The following is a 22960-nucleotide window of genomic DNA, read 5'->3' on the forward strand; positions in this document are numbered from 1 at the left end:
TGAACGCAACTATCATGTTCACTACCAAAGAGGAGGAGCAGCATCACCAGCTTTCTCGCCTCTATGTACAGTCGAGTGCAAAATTTTAGAGACCACGGGAGCTGCGACTAAACTGCATCGCTGCGCTTTCTTACGGCTGCACGCCTAAGTTCGAGAGTGCGTACTGCGCACCCGCGTCCTTTTTTACCTGCCAGCCTCCTCGTTTGGACGTTTAAACCGCGCACGCAGCGGAACGCGGGCGAAAGCGCAAGGTGCCACTTCTGCAGTCGCCGTGCAATCGCCCGAGTGATGATATCGTCTTATCACGACAAAAATACTTCATTTCTACTGGGAGCGCTGGGAGCGCGCCACCCTGTGCGCTTTGCCTCAAGACATTTCGCGGCGCGGAACACATGCTTTGCGTCACTTTTCTGAAATCGAATTATGTGATAAGGTCCGGAAGCAGCGATGTTTTTGCGCGCTACGGTTCCACGGCGACTGCAGAAGTGGCACCTTGAGTTCTCTCCCGCGTTCTGGTGCGCGCGCGGTTGAAGCGACCGAACGAGCATGCTGGCAGATAAAAAAGGACGCGCGTGCGCAGTACGCGCTCTCGAAATTAGGCGCGCAGCCGTTAGAAGGCGCAGCAATGCAGTTTAGTCGCCGCTCCCGTGGTCTCTAATATTTTGCACTCGACTGTACTCTTTAGGCGCCATTATCATCCATTCTCGTTTTGCGTATACAAAAAGATGGCCCGTACGGCTTGGTTTTGCAGCGAAGCTGTTTATGGCTAGGCTTCCGTGGATTTTTCGTGTCCGTCAGGAAATTTGCTTGTGCAAAAACAAGGCTCCCGAATTTGATGCAAGATGACTTCATTCTGTGCAAAAACTTATACGTCTCATGACTTGGGTATGCATTGTCAGTACATTAGTTATCGATGGGCACCATTTTCAATATATGTAGACTTAATTCAGGTAGATAATAAGGGTTTCTCAAAGATCTGCCGCTGTGGGACCCACGTCGGCCATGTCTAGGCTCACTCTTTGACGTCGTTCCAAGCGTTTGCGTGCCTAGTTTCCTTCCGCTCTCCCAGGGTGGCTCTCTCGTCGCGTGTGTATACTTTCCTCCGGCTCCCCGAGTTGGCGGTAGTCTTCCAAGCCAATCTACGCCGCCGATCTAGAACGCCGATCAAAATAAAAGTGTGCGTGGGTGTCTCTTTCTTTGGGATGACCACCGTCACCGCTCAAAAGAGATGAAATTTGCACACAATTTTGATCTAAATTCTGTGTCACCTCTATGTCGCGTGCTAAACTGCCTCGCTGGTAAATCACCTTCACAAAAGAGGAATGGCGCGTAAATTTTTACGTTTAATCTCGGTTCATCCAGCGGCGTGCAAGCGCTGTCTCGTTTGTTCTCTGCAGCGTCGAGCAACCCGTCCCTGCGGATGTCCAGAGGATGTTGCAGACGACATAAAGTACGTTGTGACCTTCCGTCAAGCGGCGACCCTGAGTCCTCTGTGCACTCAGTTGAAAGGAAGTTCTCACGTTCTGCATAGCGATATCATGCGCCTTGAAAGAAACGCGTACGAGTGCCTTATGCAGCCGGAATCAGCCAACCTTTGGCTCTCGTTTTCAGCATATATAATGTGCAGATTGTCCATGTGCAATCGCACATGCCGTTTAGGAGTGATATAACGCAGTCGGGGCGCAGAATGCGATTTTATTTAGGTGGGCGATACAGGCAATTTCGAGCAAGGATTCAAACAGCACCGTTGCGATTGCAGGAACAAGAAAGTCGCGTGAAACACACTGACTGAACAGGCCGCAACGAATAATTAAGAAATCAAATGGGACAATGCAAGAATCGTTGACTAACAAAATAATTTGCTTTCATGACTTCGTCTTGAACCGTCCAGACAACTGAGCGAACACTCAATCGCAACGACGGCAACTTTCCAATCATGTTAGCACGGTGTGTATGCCACGGTTTAAAACGTAGAGCGCGTTGCCAATCACCTCGTCGACCACATGTCACGGCAAGATGAGAAAAGGAGAGAGTGGTTCCGTTCCTTCTGCTGGCTGCACCCCCTATTGCGAGTAAATCCTTCTTTCTGAGTCGCATCCCATGCGTAGACCGGAAGACTCATACGCACTATTAAGCTGTGTGTTATGCTGACAGTTTCCTGAGCTTCCATAGATACGCTGCATTCATATGAAATTCAAATGAAATAGCTCTTTGCCGGCGTGCCACGAAAAGGATTGAGGTAAATACAACTTCCCCTATGCGGGTGCAGGCATAAAGCCGAACGGCGTTGTCCTATTCTTTTTCTTTTTTTTTTCGCGTCTTGATGCGGCGCCGTGAAACATGTGGCCGACGCGGCTGTGTGACACGCGCTCGTGTGTTTCTATTCATCGGGATGACGATAGTACATAACCGGAATTTATTTCATTTTACAAGAAATTTGGCTAGCCCAGGAAAAAAATATCACAAAAATTATCGCTCTTTTCTTTTACATCGACCTACAAGAGGTGGTGGATTACATATACTAGTATCAACCACAATTTGCTACAAAGCAAAGGTGGCATTGAAACTTTCATCCTCTGATTTTCAAATTCTGGTAATAGCAGAAAGTCGGTGCATCGCTGCACAGAACATGCTTTTTATGGAGGCCGACGAACGCTTTGGGCGTAGATTGCGTGGAGTGCTCGTCCTTTCGTTGGATGCCAAGCCCGTCGGCCAGCGCTGTCGCAAGAAAACAAATGAAATAAACAAGTATCTGACGGTGGCAACTCACTACTTTTGACGGCACATGTTAACAAACAATAAAACTACCCGCGTCACCTAATTCAGACAAACGTCGACATGCAAAACAACACAACATGTAAGGGTGGCGGCGTATTGTAACAGGTGAACTTTACGAGCGCGCCTTTCTACACACTATAAGAACAACATTGCATTGCAAGTGATAGCGGCGTCAACGCCCGCCGCTATCGATGCGCGCTGAAAAAAGGTAGCATTGATATTGATCAAGTAAAATAGAGTTGTATCTTCTTTTCTCGCCATGCGTATATAAAATGGATTAGGAATTTTATTTTCGTTGAATGAATCTAACGGCGTCTCGCTTTAATTAAAAAACCCTTTTTTCTTTCCCAGTGTTTATTCCCTCCAAACATAGTCGCGCTTCAATCGCTGCTCCCATAACCACCCTTGCTGATATCGGTGACAATTGGTTCTGAACCGCTTTTCGCCCGAAGCTTCGCGACCTATGTGGATCGACCTTGGCGGAATTCCTGAGTCTAAATTTTATATCCATAGCATTTGGATCGACATGTATAGATTCTATAGAGTCGCGAATTGCTTCACCTGCACTAATTTCTCCACTCGAAGCCGTAGCACTGCACTTAAAAAAGAAATGTTAATATAGACATCTTTGTGTCAACGGATTTTGGCTGGGTGAGCGGGTAACACTGTTTTCATTATTGGTGTGAAGATAGCTCAAATCACTGGCGCTAAATGTTAGCACTTCAGTGTCGAGATAGTGGCGCACGCTATCGTCAATTTCTTTTCAGATACGCTCTACGGTGGCTTTCGAGTTCCTGCAGCATCAAAAGATTTATTTGTACCCTTGCAATGATCATTGGCACTGACTGCGCATGCGTGGTGATTCGGCGTGGTTCTGTCGCGAAAAGACGCCAGTACTCCAGAAGCGCAGCATCAAGGATGACTGACGAAAGACAAAGCGGACACACGCCTCCTGCCTTTACTAGCCTCATCGACGAGGCAGTCCCGAGTACAAGCCGTGAAGGCGCCGCGGGCGCTCCATCCATTTTGGACGTTTACACTACGTGAGTCTTCCCGCTTGTGAAATTTTCGTCGATTATTGCCACTTGTAGAAACGACCCGGAACGGAATACTGGTATTCATAGCTACATATTTGTTTCGACTTTAAAGCGCGGCTTTGGCAGACAGCTTTTGGCTAATACACGTTCAATAAAGTCGCTTTTTCGGGCGACTTTATTGTCTTATTGCGCGTCCATACACGGGTGATGTGAAAGCATTGTAATGGTAAGAGCAGCTGCGGCTGTTTATCCTTAAGGTAAAGAGGAGTGTCGTTACCGAAAGCAATTTTTTTTAACAAAGAATATATTTTTCGCTTGTGTTTTATCCCCGCGCGGCATACCTGCTGCGGTAGTCCAATAGCTGTGGCGTTGCGCTGCTCAACTCGACGACACAGCTAATCTTTCAGGCGTAGCGGCTGTATCGTCGATTATGGTGAAATGCGAAAACGCTGGAGTGCTTGGGTTTACCCACACGTTGAAAAAGCGCGGGTGGTCAGATTTAACCTTGATCCACCATAACGGCGTTCGTCATAGTGAGATCGTGGTTTTTCCGTCTCAAATCCATGAATTTAATTATTTTAATCGCACCGCACACTTTCTTTGGCAGTCAAGTGAGCATTTTCAAGGAGGCTGGTGGAACGGAGTAAACATAGCGTTATTTCGACAAAAAACAAATTCAACATATCCGTGACCAAATTTGTACTTTCCGAACGAAACCTTCGCTGTTGATTGCTTTTCAGAAACGCTAATACGTCCGATTGAAGAAAAACGGGAGACGGACTTAAAATGAACACTGCTTATTTGCACAGTTTTGAAATACTTCCTGGATGAAGCGAGAGCTGCGCCCTCTTGGCGCACCTGCGAGCATCCACGTTCGTAGAGCGTGCCACAATTAATAATGAAGTGGCTACAGAACAGTTGCCGACCGCAAGTCTCATGAAGCGCACTCGCAGGCATGAACAGCTGTTTACGACTGGGCTGGGCGACTGTTTCCGCTTTCTGGCGCGTCCACTATTCGATAGATAACCTAACGTAACCGACCCCATCTTTACCTAAAAGTCCCGTGCACCGTTCCCGTGCGCCGGTCATTGCGCGGCTGACGCGTCGTCGATGTCTTTTCTTTTTACCGCCTAAATAAAGCTTGTAAACATATATAGTTCTCAAACGGGTTTCAAAGGATAAACTTATATAATTTGCTACTGCCGCGATAAAGAAAACGAAGGTTATAGTACTTTACCGCACTTCCTTAGGGCACGTCTCTTTCAATTGCGATTTTTCTGAGGCTTATATTTGCAATTGCGCCTTGTTCAAGACCCTTTAACAATAAACTTGACCCTTCAAAAATTGGCGGAGAGGCACCTGTGTGTCCTATATACGAAGCAAACTTGGCTTTGCTTCCAACGACATATTTATGCAGTGTATCCTTCATTTCATACGACTTAGTCTTTCTATTCTCAAGCGTTCAAAATGAGACTTGCCTAAGAGAGAACTATCGGTGCGGTATATTTCAGTGGAAGCCATTTCCAGCAGTAATTTCACGTGTTATTTTAATGTAAGGTACATTCCTTTTGGCAAGTATACGGGATGCATCAGTACTTATTCGAACTAGCGTGAAAACCCGAATGCCAAAACGGCGGTGGTGAACCCCAACAGGCGCGCACTAAAGAGCATTTCTTTTTGATACAGCTCTGGCGTGAATCAAAATATGGAAACAGTTCGTGCAATGGCTACATTTGAGCATCCACTTATTCAATTCACGAAGAAAAATTGTTCCCTGGAGCCTATGTGGAAGTTATTGCTGCGATTCAGCTCCCCGAGATATTGACGCTGTGGCAAGCGGAAAACGTGACTTATATAGCAAACCACAACGCCCGAATCAGATCCGTTGTTAAGTGAAGGGAAATTGCAGTGGACACTTTCGTGCAGGTCGTGAAAGTGAAGAAGGCGCAGCTCCCTGCCCCATATTTTGCCCCGAAAGTGCCGATCACCCTATGCCAGCCAGCACAGTGAGAACTGAGGGAAACTGAAACGTGAGAAGTGCCACGTTTCTACCGAACTGGCAGTTTCTTCCAAATTATGTTTCGAAAAGCATTCTTCAGATCGTTTCGGTCGCAACTCGAAGGAAGTGTCGGAGACCAATGCGTATATCCAATTCTAGGATTTCGGACGAGGCCTGGGCTTATGAATGGAACCTGCTGAACAGCCCGACTGAGGCCACTTACGTCCATGGTATGTACGGGATGGCCGTCGGCCATTCATATCACTTTCGAAGACATTTCACAACACACGCTGAGCAGAACCTGCAAATCTATCACGGTCAGAGTTGCAGAATAGGAATTCCGTAGTTCGAATGATTCCGGAATGGTTACACATTTTAAAACACCGGCAATGGCATGTGAATGGAATGATGGTGGCACCAGTCTGGCAGAGTGAATGGTAACGGAATGGTCGCCCGACATTCCGGATATCAGTTGGAATGAAATGGGTCCCAAGTCCCGGAGCGCTAAATATTTATTTTAAGCGTATCTACAAAACCAATAAAATTAGGCTAAAGAAAACTGTGTAATTTCATTGTCGTTATCAGTTTTTTAACTCAATATGACTGTGTCAGTATCTTCATATAGGCGACTGCGCTTGCCGCGGCAATTATAAAGGGCGCGGTATTCTACACATTGTACACTTTGGATGACTGGGAAACATTTACTGGTTATATTACTGAAATGTACTTGAAGGCAGCTATTTTTAGCCAGAGTTAACTCACTAACTTTTTGTATGGAGTATTGTATGGAGTATTGTATGGAGTATTGTATGGAGTATTGTATGGAGTATTGTATGGAGTATTGTATGGAGTATTGTATGGAGTATTGTATGGAGTATTGTATGGAGTATTGTATGGAGTATTGTATGGAGTATTGTATGGAGTATTGTATGGAGTATTGTATGGAGTATTGTACGGAGTATTGTACGGAGTATTGTATGGAGTATTGTACGGAGTATTGTACGGAGTATTGTAGGGAGTATTGTATGGAGTATTGTATGGAGTATTGTATGGAGTATTGTATGGAGTATTGTATGGAGTATAGTACAGAGTATAGTACAGAGTATAGTACAGAGTATAGTACAGAGTATAGTACAGAGTATAGTACAGAGTATAGTACAGAGTATAGTACAGAGTATAGTACAGAGTATAGTACAGAGTATTGTATGGAGTATTGTATGGAGTATAGTACAGAGTATTGTATGGAGTATTGTATGGAGTATTGTATGGAGTATTGTATGGAGTATTGTATGGAGTATTGTATGGAGTATTGTATGGAGTATTGTATGGAGTATTCTATTGAGAATCTTCGAAAGGAAGCAGGCAGTTTAAAATCAACAAAGCCCTCATATAGCTATAAAAACCCTAAAACACATGATTGCATGAACTCGCACAACTTGTGCTCGTCTTTATAGTTGACTTAAGTTGCGGTATTTCGCACTGAATGCATCACTTTTGAGAGGAGTACTTCAGACGGTGGTGCTGCGCTCGGGTTACCCTTGCACTAAGGCTCAGCTAAATCTTCTGGTTTATCCCGCTGTCTTAGCACAGAATCGCCTAGTGCTGTGCATTATTGTGGCCCAGTGGTGAATCAACACCTGTGCTTTCAGAGCGTGCAGACGAGAACGGAAACGGAAGCACCACATACTGGCTTCCTTTGTCCAGCAGAGGCGACAATGATGCAAACCTTAGCACAAGGCACGCTGGCATGGAGGAATCACCAGCCATCTTAGAAGAGGATGTGAGGTGAGCACAACCTAAGCAATTCCCTTCAAGGGGACAACTCAGACGATACGAAATCCTGCCTATCCTCCTGAAATCGCTTCGCACATCGGGTCCTATGAATGCATGGCGCGGTATATAAGTAACAACTTTGTTTTTGTTTAAATATCCCTGTTAGATGTTTGAAACCGGATCCTTATGTATATATACAAGGTACCCATCTTCTAATGTATAAAATTGTAGAAACTGATCATGTTTGCACAAATAGAAGAATTGCACCCATTTAACACCCTTGCTTTCTATCAACTGCCATGAAATAGACGTTACAGAAGAGTGTTGTGCGAAAGTCGCCGGCAGGACAGTTCTACTCCGCGACCTGGTTCTAGGCGACATTCCTAGTCCACTAGATACAAGTATGGACGCTTCATTTTCTATGGAAGAGTTGGAAGTTGCTATGGCGCTGTGTAGGTGTTCGTCTTTTCCAGGGCCTGAAAGAATAACATATACTGCTCTGCGTCACCTAGGTCTAGAACCGCGACGAGAACTGCTCAACATTTTCAATAGGTCACTGCAAGATGGCGTTATTCGCATGGAATGGAAACGCAGCCGCCTGGTACTGCTGCTAAAAGCAGGAAAGTCACCTCTAGAACTGGCATGATATTGGCCTATAGCACTCACGGAAAGCTCATGGAGTGTATGATCCTCTTGCGTCTCGAGTGGCACCTTGAACATTACAACATTTAGCAGCAAAAATTTTGGAAGCCATTATCAGTAGCACTCTTTCTTGACGTGAAAGGCGCATAGAACAACGTTTCCCATCAAGTCATCCTAGATGCACTTTTGACGTCGGAACTAAGAGGGCCAGTATTTCCATGGATCCGAAGCTATTTGACACAAAGGTCCTTGTTTGTACGCACGGAAGATGGTCCGTCCACCGACCACTGCACATGTTGTTGCGTTTATCAAGGCGGTGTTCTAAGCCCTATTCTTTTCAGCCTGACGCTTCTTGGTCTGGCCGATTCCCTACCGGAAACAGTGAGTGTCTCCATCTACACCGATGCCATTTGTATCTGGGCACCAGCGATGACTGGCCTGCAGGTTCGTGGAAGGCTACAAAAGGCAGCAACGCAGGAATCTGGCTATCTTTAGACGCAAGGCCTAACCATATCGACAGAAAAATGTGAGTTTGTAGCCTTTACGCGAAAATCGATGTCTGGTTATTCAGCGTCCGTCAATGGCCAGCGTATCTTCTACATCGGTTTTTGGGTGTCATTGTTGACCTGGACCTCTCCTGGAGCCCTCAGGTTGCCCACTTGAAGAAGCTCACATCTATTGTCGATATCTTGAAATTGCTCGCCGGTAAATGTGGGGATCATCAGTGGGCTCCATGCTACAATTGTACCGAGCACTTTTTTATAGGTCTTCCGTGCTAGCTAAAACATGGAAGTCAAATCTTCGAGCCCTTCAGAGCGTGCAAGCACAGACATTACCTGTTTGCAGCGTTGTGGTGTTTAAAACAACCTGAAGTGCGCCTTTCCGCTCCAGGAATGAGAAAAAAGACTGACCTGCCTACCTTGGCCTTGACGCGATCAGCTATAGCTTGCTTGCACACTTTCTACTTTGACCGATTCCACCTATGTACGGATGGCTCATCCGCTAAGAAAAGCTCCACTGGCGCAGTGGCTATACCATCATGATCAATGAGCATCACATACAAGATTTCCCAGGTCACATCTGCGGCCGGTTCGGAGCTCGTTGCCCTCCGGTGCCGTTGATTATATTAACAACCAGGCGGCTAATCAGTGGGTAATATTCTGTGACTCAAAGGCAGCCCTACAATGTATTTTGTCAGCTCTTCGCTGCGTGTCCTGTGAACAACTCGTGTCGGAGATGCGAGAAATGCACCATCATACGATCGCAAAGGACACGACGTCGTGTTTCAGTGGCTGCCAGGGCATTGCGGTATCCCTAGCAACGACCTCGCTGACGAAGGTGCTAGGAAAGCAGACGAAGCAGCAAATCTTGCTTGCGTGCTTTTATCGAGGACCGACGCAGCACAACACCTAAGCAAGCTAGCGCACAGTATGACATTGGAGAAGTGACGCACACCTGAACTCACCCAGCATCGCTTGCATTCTCTCGACCCATCCATGCAACTGCGACTGTTACCTGGACTTCGGCGAAGGGAGAAAACAATGCTGTGCCACTTACGCTTGGGTGTTGGATTCAGCAATGCATACGCGTGTTTGATCGGAATGGCTGATAGCGCCGAGTGCAATGCCGGTGGTGTCAAGGAGACCATAGAACACCTACTGTGCTACTGCCCATAATTTGAAAACGAAATATATGACGTGTGCACAGCTGTCAAACAGCGGGATAAAGAAAACCATGCACCTTTAACAAGTTGTAGGGACCATGGCCTCGAATATCGCAGCTAAAAAAGGCCACAAAAGCGCTGCTGCGATTTTTGAAAACTACCGAATTTAGTGACCGTCTGTGATCCGGACTGAGTGATCGTCAGTGATAGAACAGAGATCTGCTTCTACGTCGGCGATATACACAACGGACTTTCTATTATTCTCTTATTCTTTATCTCCCTTTTTCCTTTCCCCCAGTATAGGGTAGCTAACCGGGCTTAGTCCTGGTTAACCTTCCTGCCTTTCATTACCAATTTTCTCTTTCCCTCTCATAAATGCAAAAATAATTTGTAAATACAAGCAATATACGTTTGAAATAAAATGGTAAAAGTGATGTCAATATCGGCTTGCCTCGAGTTCGCCACAGTTCTCGTATGTTCCGCATGGTTCTAAGCAATTACGTGTCAAATTGGCCTCGATACGAAAATGACTCGACAGGACTAGACCACTCGGCTGAAAGCGCATGGGCACATTCCAGCTAGTAGAGAGAGACAGAGAATAACTTTATTTAGGAAAAATAGGGTTAAGGGGGCCGGAGGGTGGGTCCTTAGTCCAGGTCCAGTGGCCACCGCCACGCGCCGTGCGTGGTCGAGGAGGCTCAATTGAGTCTCCAGGTCAGTCCGGGCGAGGATGGCTGCCCAAGGCTCCCTAAAGGAATTTTGTGCTAAACGGGGTGAATTTGACTTTTGGGATCGTGATTGGCACTCCCATGTCTCATGGGGCAAGAATGGCCTCCCCCCACATCCTAGCCGAGGACACTTATATACCGGGCAGCGCTATGCGCACACGCGCACATTTTCGACCGTTTCAACGATTAACTCCGTCATACGGCGCCAATCAGGGGCGCGATGGGAGATATTTGTACGTTTCGCGTTCTGTTCAGTTCCTGCAACGTCAAAAAGTGGCAGTGTTGAAATTTTGTGACAACGGGAGGGACAGAGTAGCAATTCGGCTGTCGGTGAACTCCCTGGACGACAAACGTCTGGGTAGTTCGTCATTTTTGGCGACGTCAAAATGACACGCTCATATCAATCATTCTGATTACGAGCACATCCTCTGTTAGGAGCAGAACGCGACGAGAGATGTGAAGTTCGAGCGGTCATCCGCTGGCTACGAGACCTGCTTCGCATGACACCTCTTGTGGATTGGATTGGATCGAAACGACAGCTGCGGCTACGGAATGGTTCGGGGCTTGCCGATTGGCTGCGCTCTCCCTCCCATTCTCAAAAAAAATTGAATACTGCTACTTTGTGACGTCGCTGCAACTAAACAGAACGCGAACCGAACAAAGATCTCCGATCGGCATTCACGCGATATTATCAAAACGTGCGAGGGCATACCTCATAACTGTATCTCTAAAGGGCCGTGTGTAGTCCCACGTTCTCGGACCGCGGGCGAGCGTCGTCCGCGGCCAGTCACGCTACGCCGGTTGCGCTCCGCCAGCCCAAATGCCATCCCCTGTTGACCCTTTTCGCGGTTATCCCGTAAGCGCTGCCATGTTTGATCACGTGGTGACGTGTCCATTGCTTGCCTCAACTGCCTCCGTGTTTACAATTGATGTGTATGACGCCGGTGCGGCTTAGCAAACCTCTGTTTCGGGAGATATCATAGACGGTGACTGGGTGGACGACACGAAGCTTTGGCCGCAGTTTCAGAGTACATGTAAAAGCGCTTGCAGAGCTGATTAGGCCATGTCCAAACGGCCCGTGCAGCATATATGGTGCTTGCTATAAAAGCGCCATAAATTTCTATTCAAAGTTATTCAAACTTTCCGCTAATGAATTGAATCAGAATTATGGTGTTTTGGTCTGAGTTCTTTGTTTCGCAAATATTTTGAAGCAGCGGCTTGTCATGTTTCGGACTCGACAATGTTCCTCGGTGCGGTCACTATCCGATTATTTTCTGCATAATCGCTCGTGGGTGTGCTCTGTACCGTCAAATTTGTTCTTGCTGCGCACAAGGCTTGAAACGTGTCTTTTCTGCACATTCTAATACCTTGTAGCAAATTCATATTATCGCTGGTAACTCGCTTACTCTTGTCGAACGTCAGGAAAAATTCAGCTTCAACCATTTGTGCGCTATCGGTGTAGTACCGTCACTTATTGTACGTATATAGTGCGCATATATGAAAGTGTGTGCTCATCCGCTTATTCTTGACACGTTGGCGGTAGAGTGGGTGTAAGTTTCCGTGCTGGTTGGCGTAGATGTGTGCAGATACTGTGCGCGAAACCTACTATGAGAGGAAACGACGCTGCCCCCGTTATCACTGTGCAACAAGCGGTACTCACCCTTGCCGACGTATCGGGGCTGAAACCCTATCTTTGAAGGCTAGCCTTACAACGCTGGCGGATGAGCAAATTTGTGTGTCCTCGAGGAAAGCTGTACATCTCGAAGTGCCGAAAACATATACAGGTAGTTGCAGCAGCGGTCCACGAACTTGGCCCCACATATTCATATACATTCTTTAATATGGCATTCACTATTTTTGCAGCCAACTTCTCCACACGTTTTTAATCCGCATGATTCAAACCAGCCTTAATGGAGCACGGAGCATTAGCGAAAACTATGTTGTATTACCGACAGCCGATCGCCCACAAGCAAAGTAGCAGCGGTAATGGTTTCGTATTGGTGTCCGGTCACTGAGGAGACGTATGGCGACCCGCCGTAAGCGCCATCTCGTTTCTCAAGAACAAACTGCTCCGTGAAAAGCGTGAATACTTCAACGCCCGCGCCGTGGACTGCTATCTTCTGAGCATGCGCAGAATGATCCCCAACAAGCGCGCCGCTTTGAACGGTTATCTGCCACCGCCGGCGGAGTGGGTGCCCTTGGGCGCGCATATAGTCCGACATTGCATGAGCGCGCGCGAGCATATGCTACGTCACGTTGGCGAGAACAACAGCGTTGATAGTTCGGCGCACAGGCGCAGCCAACTTCACGTCAACGCGGCCAACGCGCTCCAACGCGGTCGACGTCAAAATGGCTCTTGCTCCATCCGCGCGTTGATCGCCCCGACTGCGCCGAACCACAATGCATTGCGCGCGAAGAATGGGAAGCCCACTCCGCTTCGCCGCCGGTCTTGTGTTAAAAGCGGCGCGGCGACTATAAATGCCCCTTAAGGCCCCTTCATATAGTCCGAAGTATCGGTGCGCCGGGCGAGCGTCGCTTGCGGCCAGTCACGCTATGGCGGTTGCGCTGCGACAGCCGAAAGGCCGTCCCCTCTATACTTCAACGCGCGCGCCATCTGCAGCTATCTTCGGAGGATGCGCAGAACGATCTCCAACCCACGCGCCAATTTGAACGGCTGACGTCATCACCTTGCGTCCCCCAGTAACCGCCGGCGGAGGTGCGCATGAGCCGTGACGTCATCCCGCCGCGTCTGCGCTCGCCGCCCGTACACTGCGCGTAGCTTTCGCCGCACTTCCCCTACGACTTCGCCACGAGCTGCGCGCTACTGCGCATGCGCCGCGAGTCAGACGTGACGTCACGACGAACTGTGAATGCGCTCCTTTGTTTCGTATGAATGCCTGTGCGCGGCGGCGGCGCGCCAGAGGTAGACATGGGGAGACCAAGGAAGGTTCGCACTGTATAGGAAGAAGCCGCTTACCAAGAATCGCGGCGCGCAGCTAAACGAGACTGCCAGCGTCGACGCCGATTGGACTCAGCACGGTTAGCCGAAGATGCCGCTGCAAAACGACTTGGCATATCAACTTCGCATTACTTCGTATAGCCAGGACCAGCTCGGAACCGATCAGCTCCGCTGTGTCTTTAGCCTTGCGTCACTAGTGCAAGCTACCCCGAATTTTTTTAGACATCAAAGACAGCTTCTATTGCAGGGTGCCTCGAAGGCCCCAGAAGTGGAATAATCTTTACCCGAAATTTTGCGCTGTCGAGTCCATGCCGCGGAATATTCTTTCGCTTTCTTGTGCAATGATTAGACATTTAGCGTGTCCGGTATTCGGTTCAACGTAAGCGTAATGGGCGTTTCACCGGATGAGCGCGAGCGTGAGTGGCCAATGCGGTGCAGCCACCTGATGGCTCAGTGCTCCATCACGTAAACACAGAGCTAATATTGCAGAAACCAAGTGTGTTCTACTTCGCTGCTTGTGTAAATTTTCGGAAGTAGCGTAATCGTGTTGCTACAGAAAAGTTTCACTAGCAGCAATGTGAAATGCACATGGTTACAGCAATATTAGCTGTCTTTGCCTAGTTGAGCTCTGCGCCACCAGGTGGCTCCACCGTGCAGGCCGCTCACGTTTGCTTCTCCGCTTATCCGGTAAAACGCCCAGTGCGCTTGCATTTACGTATGGGACCCGCTAAATATGGTACGTGCCTTTTTCCTTTTCATTTTTCTTCTTTTGCAATTACTACCCCTCTTTGTTGCTCGGAATATGATCGTGTTATGTACTAATATATGTACGTGTTGCTTGTATGTATTTTTATGTACTTTTGCCCCTCCTGCTTGGGCCCTGTTTCAGGCCTGCAGTATTCTGTAAATAAATAAAATTTACCTGACTGCCAGACAAGCTAAAACTATGTATTGTCGACAAGACGGGACTGTTTTTACCACGTTCAAACCATTTTGCATGAAGTGCCCGTTCACTATCACGCACTCGCCTTGGAGGAATCTAGGTTATAAATCTTACATGGAGTCGTATCCAATGAATATATATATATATATATATATATGACGAATACAAGGTACTTTGTGTGGCGTTGGCTTCAGCGATAATTCAGTGTTCTGTAGCTATTACACAACCATCCTACACCTTCCTGCGGATCTATCTTGTATTGTAGAATTCCTAAGGACACCTGGGGTGGCCAACCGAACAAGCAGTACTACCCGGAAGATGTTACATCCACCATCCACGGTAGGTGTGGTAAAGTTTTCAGCCGCTATAGTATAAGGTCCAAATACACCTTGCTTTGGACACGATTGAAGAGGCTAATGAATGCCTGCTATAGAATACGTTACATTGAAACGGCGTCCCCGCTATTACGTATTTGGCGGTAGAACTACCGCCGGTAGTCGAGTAACGGACGACCAATACCGAGGCACGGAAGACAATCTATTTGATTCTCGTCAAAACGCACGTTTTGTGAGTTTCCCCACCAATCACATTACCGCAACCATAAAAACGTTGCTTGCTATGGGAAAACAGTTAGTACCAATAGCGAAAAAAATTTGGCCAAGTTAGTTGTACAAGGTTTCATGGCCCCGTCGTTAGAAACGCATTCGGCAGTAAGGGCTCTCAAAATTTTGTGCCATTTGTTGCAATGCTTGTTCCTTGGGCTGGTTATAGAAACGGGTACATAGCTACATCATAAAGAAAACTTTTCTGCTCTTCATGTGTAAATTGTGATTATTCGTGATTTAATTCAATGGCGTAGAAAAAACTGGGACAAAGATGACATAGGACAAGATATGCGTCTGTGATGTTGGGCTTGTGATTTGTCCTCGTCTTTTGGGCGCCGTTGTATTCTTGAGTTGTGCATCCCCAACAATACAGGCAATCCAGCACTAGTGTTACTTGGTGCTCTTCAAACCAATAAATCGTCGTCAAACATTTTTAAACAGTTTGATATCAAAATTTCAATTATGTAGTTAAGTTTTATTTAGAGGGGCTGGAAACTGTACTCCTCCATGTGTTCTATTTCACCTAAATGGAAATTGTTAGTTTGCTTTTAAAAATGAACGAATTTATGAAATTTTGAAAATACATTTTAGCACGCGAAATCGCGTGCAAGGAGTTTAAAGAGAAGTTGAAACAACAATCTAGGTGAGTCACTGCACGCAAGTGTCTCCCGTTGTCGAGGCAATCGTCGACAAAAAATCGCCTTTGTCGCTTCGATACCAAAACTTCACGCACGATGATCGCTGAAAGCGCCGCCCGCGTTATCCTAGACTCAGTCACAACGAAGAGCAGCTCGTTGTGATGTCCTGTTGGGGCATCAAATCAGTCGTAGCGCGTTTGTATCGCAAGCGACCATAGGTCGCCGCAACATCATCTTGGATAGCTAAAAGGCGCACACAGGCGGGCAATCCATTAACTGATAGAAACGAAACCAGACTGAAAGCTTCGCGTGGGCAGTTTATTAAGCGCTCTTCGTGCGTGAGGTATCAATATCGGAAGGAATACCTCGACAACGGATGTCCTTTAAATGCGTAAGCACATCTATGCTTGCCCAACGATAAAACTGTTCGTCCATCCGTCTGACCGTCCGTTATATGAGACGATCGCATTCAAGATAAAGCCCACATCAGCGAGCGAATTCACCTTAGTGCTACCTATCGCTTCAACACGAACCAATCTGTCACCACACACCGCACCCTGCCTATAGCCACCATACCCTGCCACTTTCCCAGATCGCTTTCAAGATAGTGGCCCGCGCGGCCGTGCAATACTGAGCCGCCGGCAGGGTACGGTTGGTCACAGTTCATAATCAGCGCACCTGGTGCCACCACCTACAGTACTTTGCTTGTGTCATCAATGCATCTTGCGCCGCCGGGCGCCGCAGTTCGTGTTACCAATGCGCTGTGATTTGTACTGGCTGGATCGAGTTTCATAACATTGATATTGGCACCGGGCTGTGAGGAGATGAGCAGGTGGCACAATGCTTAGCATGCTTACACAACTGCCAGAGGAGTTTCTGTGAGCAGTTTTTTTTTAAACCACTTGAGTTGTTCTTGTCTCCTGTGGCACCCTGCTTCATTATTATCATTGCAGCGATGGCATTCAAGGCAGTAAATAAAAATGTTTTACCCAGCATTAGTTAGCAAACCGGCTGCTATCGCTACTCGTCCATCTGTTGTCCGCCGGGCTGGAAGAACGAATAGGGAAGAAAGCACCATCGCATCGGGTGTGTATATATATGTTTTGTAAAGGCGTTTATTAGGCACCAGCCTTTTGGACCGACCGTTAGTTCAAGGCCCGAGATCTCAGCACGAGCGGCGTTTCTCGAGGAGAGCGCAGGAGGGATCGACCCACTAGACAGGGCTGGAGAGCATGACCCACAATGGCGTTCGTATCCTTCGCTACAATCACCCCCGGGAGCTAAAAGGGAGCCGTCGGGCGACCTAACAGCTGGTCACTATGAGTGGGTCATAGTAGGTCTTGAGGCGCTCGACGTTGACAATGTCACGTCCACGACGGCGCATGTCCGTAGAAGGTTCAACTGGTTCGATCACGTAGGTGACGGGAGATTCGCGTTAGACGATACGGTAGGGGCCTTCATACTTGGGCATTAGTTTGGATGAGAGACCAGGTGTAGCGGAAGGAACCGAAAGCCACACAAGCGCTCCAGGAAGGAAGGTGGGCGCAGAAGTGGTGTCACCGCGTGTGCTCTTCCGGCGCTCTTGGTCACTGGATGTAAAGACCCGTGCGAGATCGCGGCACTCTTCGGCATGTCTTGCCGTGTCAGAAATGGGCGCACATTCGGATGCATCCGGCCGGTACGGTAGAATTGTGTCGATGGTGTGCGATGGGTGCCGACCATACAGTAGGAAAAAAGGTGAAAAGCCAGTGGTCCTCTGAGTAGCGGTGTTATAGGCGTAAGTGACGAAGGGCAGAATGGCGTCCCAATTAGTATGGTCGGAGGCCACGTACATAGCAAGCATGTCCCCGAGGGTACGGTTGAAGCGTTCGGTAAGGCCATTGGTTTGGGGGTGGTACGCCGCAGTTGTGCGATGAACAACGTGGCACTCCTTGAGAATGGCTTCAATGACTTCGGATAAGAAGACACGTCCGCGATAACTAAGCAGTTCCTGGGGTGGCCCATGTCGCAGGATGAATCGTCGAAGCAAGAAGGAGGCAACATCGCGCGTTGTAGCTGCCGGTAGGGCGGCAGTTTCGGCGTATCGCGTCAGGTGGTCGACTGCCACAATGGCCCAGCGATTTCCAGCCGACGTCAGTGGAAGTGGCCCATACAAATCGATGCCGACGCGTCCAAACGGCCGGGTAGGGCAAGGTAAAGGTTGCAGACCGGCTGGCGAGAGGCGGGGCGAAGATTTCCGGCGCTGGCAATCGGGACAAGAGCGAACGAACTTGAGAACGTAGCTGTACATCCCGCGCCAGTAATACCGCTGTTGAAGACGCTGGTAAGTCTTGAAAACGCCGCAGTGCGCACACTGTGGATCAGCGTGGAAAGCTGCGCATACTTCGGAACGCAGACTGCGGGGTACCACTAACAACCACTGGCGTCCGTCGGGGTTATAATTGCGTCGGTGAAGCAGGTTGTCGCGAATGGCAAAGTGACGTGCTTGGCGACGCAACGTGCGAGTGCTTGGTTGGGCCAACGAACCAGAAAGCAAGTCTAGAAGGGAGGTAATCCAATGGTCCTTGCGCTGCTCATAAGCGATGGTTTTAAGGTCGAGCGAGGAAACAATAATCTCGGATAGGGAAGAGCAGGTATTGTCAGGCAACGGAGAGCGCGAGAGGGCGTCGGAGTCAGAATGCTGGCGGCCGTTGGGGTACAGCACGCGGATATCGTAGTCCTGCAAGCGAAGTGCCCATCGAGCAAGACGGCCAGAAGGGTCCTTCAAGGACGACAGCCAACATAGTGCATGGTGGTCCGTGACGACGTCAAATGGACGGCCATATTGACACGTATACATGTTTATCTTTCACCGGTGGCCGCTTTCCACCGGCTAACTAATGTTAAACGTTATCGCTCGGCGCAGGACGCGCCTGTGTCGGAGGTTTCTAGAACGTTATCGATGCTTCTTTCCGTTGCCTGTTTTCACAGACGCTTATGTTATTTGATTGTGTGACCGATGCGAATTGTCTAGAACTTTATGGAAGACACGCGGGCATCAGGGATTAATCTGGAACCTTCGATCACTCAGGTATAAAAGCCGACGCGTTTCGCCGCTGATCAGATTCCGACGATCGCCGACTGTGTTCGCCGCTATCGTTGTGCTTCAAGTGTAACTTGCTTTTGTGGGCACAGGTTCGCCCAATAAAGAATCAGTTTCGTCATTCCCAGTTTTACGACTGTTTGCTTCATCGTCACTACTACGTGACATCTGGTGGAGAGGAAGAGCTCGGAAGAGGTCCCAGGTTGTTAGTGAACGTTCCCTATTCTCGAACCAGGTTCTGGCGCCGTCTTCAAGAGAGAAGTAAACATGGCGCAGCTTTTCGTCGCACTCCCACTTGTTGAACGTAGCGACCCGGTCGTATGCCTCCAGCCAGCTTTCGGCGTCTTCACATGGCGAACCGCGGAAAGTCGGCGGCTCCCTGGATTGTTGCATCACGACCGCAGATGTTGGCACAGGGGCTGTCATGGTAGCTGCTGCCGAGGTCATGACTTTTGTCCTCTTGGTCTTCTCAGGTAGGGGTTCGTACTCCGGTGGCAGGTTCAGTAGCCTGCGACTAGCTCGCTGGTCGGGGTAGGCGTCGACGTCTTCTAGACGGTGTGGGCTTGGCTCACGGCTGGACGGGGGGGTCCGGTACAAGGACTGCTTCTCGTCGTCGTCAAAAGTTCGACAAACCCCTGTCGCCAAGCACCGCATCATCACCGACGAAAATGTCCGCCCACTCCGTCAGAGCCCGTACCGAGTTTCGGCGCGCGAACGTGAAGCCATAAGGCACCAAGTCGACGAAATGCTACGCGACGGCATCATCCAGCCGTCCAAGAGTCCGTGGGCGTCCCCCGTGGTGTTAGTGAAGAAGAAGGATGGAACCCTACGTTTCTGCGTCGATTATCGTCGCCTCAACAAGATCACGAAGAAGGACGTATACCCCCTCCCACGGATTGACGACGCGTTGGATCGACTCTACAACGCAAAGCATTTTTCGTCGATGGACCTCAAAACCGGCTACTGGCAAATTGAAGTCGACGCGAGGGACCGGGAGAAGACTGCCTTTATAACACCAGACGGACTGTTCCAGTTCAAGGTCATGCCGTTTGGTCTTTGCTCGGCACCTGCGACTTTCCAACGCGTCATGGATACAGTACTGGCAGGCTTGAAATGGCAGACTTGCCTTGTCTATTTGGACGACGTCGTTGTGTTTGCCTCAAGCTTCGAAGAACACCTGCGGCGCCTTGAAACAGTTCTTCAAGCAATCAAAACCTCCGGACTCACGTTAAAGCCAGAGAAGTGCCGCTTCGCATATGAGGAGCTCTTGTTTTTGGGCCACGTAATCAACAAGTCTGGAGTGCGCCCCGACCCTCAGAAAACTGCGGCCATCTCCAACTTTCCTCCGCCCACTGACAAGAAGGCAGTGCGTAGATTTCTTGGACTGTGCGCCTATTACAGGCGCTTCTTCAAGAATTTTTCACGGATCGCTGAGCCACTGACGTATCTCACGAAGGCCGACGTCGAGTTCAAGTGGGAGACGCCGCAAATCGAAGCATTTGAAGAACTGAAGCGACGCCTGCAATCGCCGCCAATACTTGCGCATTTCGACGAAAACGCCGATACTGAAGTCCACACCGACGCAAGCAGCGTAGGACTCGGCGCCGTTCTTGTGCAGAGGACTGACGGACTAGAAAGGGTTGTAAGTTACGCTAGCCGGTCGCTATCGAAGGCGGAATCAAATTATTCCACAACAGAAAAGGAGTGCCTCGCCATCATCTGGGCTACATCAAAGTTTCGCCCCTACCTCTATGGCAGGCCCTTTAAAGTCGTGAGCGACCACCACGCCTTGTGTTGGCTAGCTAACTTGAAGGATCCTTCAGGTCGCCTCGCACGATGGAGTCTGAGACTTCAAGCATTCGACATCACCGTCGTTTACAAGTCCGGGCGAAAGCACTCTGACGCCGACTGCTTGTCTCGCGCCCCCGTCGAACCGCCGCCACAGGACGACCCGGATGACGACACTTTCTTGGGACCCATCAGTGCCGACGAATTCGCCGAACAACAGCGAGCCGACCCGGAACTAAGGAGCCTTGTAGACTACCTGGAAGGCAAGACCGTCATTGTGCCGAAGGTGTTCAGGCGAGGATTGGCGTCGTTTTTCTTGCAAAACGACATTCTTCTAAAGAAGAACTTCTCGCCTCTCCGAGCCAACTACCTCCTCGTGGTACCCTCAGCATTGCGTCCAGAGGTTCTGCAAGCTCTCCATGACGACCCAACGGCTGGACACCTCGGCTTTTCCCGCACGCTCGCGAGGATACAAGAAAAATACTACTGGCCTCGCCTCTCTGCCGACGTCGCCCATTACGTAAGGACATGCCGAGACTGTCAGCGACGCAAAACACCGCCGACAAGGCCAGCCGGACTTCTACAGCCGATCGAGCCACCTCGCCGACCGTTCCAGCAGATCGGGATGGACTTACTGGGGCCTTTTCCGACGTCGACGTCCGGGAATAAATGGATCGTCGTAGCTACGGACTACCTCACCCGCTACGCCGAAACAAAAGCCTTGCCCAAAGGCAGTGCCGCCGAGGTAGCCCGATTCTTCGTTGAGAACATCCTCCTGCGTCACGGTGCCCCAGAAGACCTCATCACCGACAGAGGTACGGCATTCACGGCTGAACTAACTCAAGCCATCCTGCGATACAGCCAGACAAGCCATCGCCGCACCACCGCCTACCACCCGCAGACGAATGGCCTCACCGAGCGCCTAAATAAGACCATCGCCGACATGCTGGCAATGTACGTCGACGTCGAACACAAGACGTGGGATGCCATCCTTCCGTACGTGACCTTCGCATACAACACGGCCATGCAAGAAACGACGCACATGGCGCCTTTCAACCTGGTCTACGGAAGGAACCCGGCAACGACGCTTGACGCCATGCTACCGGACGTCACCGACGAAGAAAATCTCGACGTTGCCACCTATTTGCAGCGTGCCGAAGAAGGTCGACAGCTCGCCCGCTTGCGCATCAAGAAGCAGCAGAGGACCGACAGCCGACACTACAATCTTCGACGACGCAACGTCGAGTACCAGCCCGGCGACCGTGTTAGGGTCTGGACTCCGATACGCCGACGAGGACTTAGCGAGAAACTCTTGCGTCGCTATTTCGGACCATATAAGATAATCCGACGTATTGGCGCACTGGACTATGAGGTCGTGCCAGACGGCATTTCGCAATCACAGCGGCGCCGGGCACGACCTGAAGTCATCCATGTGGTGCGTCTTAAACCTTTCTACGCCCGCTGACGACATTAGGTACTTTGTTACTTTGTTATTGTTTTTTTGTTGTTTATAACGCATTGTTTTGTTTTCGCTTTCGTGCTTGTAGCATCGGGACGATGCTTTTTAAGGGGAGGGTATTGACACGTATACATGTTTATCTTTCACCGGTGGCCGCTTTCCACCGGCTAACTAATATTAAACGTTATCGCTCGGCGCAGGACGCGCCTGTGTGGGAGGTTTCTAGAACGTTATCGATGCTTCTTTCCGTTGCCTGTTTTCACAGACGCTTATGTTATCTGATTGTGTGACCGATGCGAATTGTCTAGAACTTTATGGAAGACACGCGGGCATCAGGGATTAATCTGGAACCTTCGATGACTCAGGTATAAAAGCCGACGCGTTTCGCCGCTGATCAGATTCCGACGATCGCCGACTGTGTTCGCCGCTATCGTTGTGCTTCAAGTGTAACTTGCTTTTGTGGGCACAGGTTCGCCCAATAAAGAATCAGTTTCGTCATTCCCAGTTTTACGACTGTTTGCTTCATCGTCACTACTACGTGACAATATAAATAAGGTCGGAACTTAGTCAGAGCCCAGATGATGGCTAAGCATTCTTTTTCTGTCACACTGTAATTTGTCTCAGCTTTCGTAAGTGTGCGACTTGCATAGGCGACGACATATTCAGGAAACCCTTGTTTGCGTTGGGCAAGAACAGCGCCGAGGCCAATCCCGCTGGCATCTGTATGCACCTCAGTAGGAGCTGTCGGATCGTAGTGGCGCAAAATTGGCGGGGAGCTGAGCAGATGACGCAGCTTTGTGAAGGCCTCGTCGCACTGGGACGACCACGAAGTGAGGGGCCCGTTGCGTGTAAGCAGTTTCGTCAGG

The sequence above is a fragment of the Dermacentor silvarum genome, chromosome 11 (genome assembly GCF_013339745.2).
Source record: "Dermacentor silvarum isolate Dsil-2018 chromosome 11, BIME_Dsil_1.4, whole genome shotgun sequence".
In the NCBI taxonomy this organism is placed as follows: Eukaryota; Metazoa; Arthropoda; class Arachnida; order Ixodida; family Ixodidae; genus Dermacentor; species Dermacentor silvarum.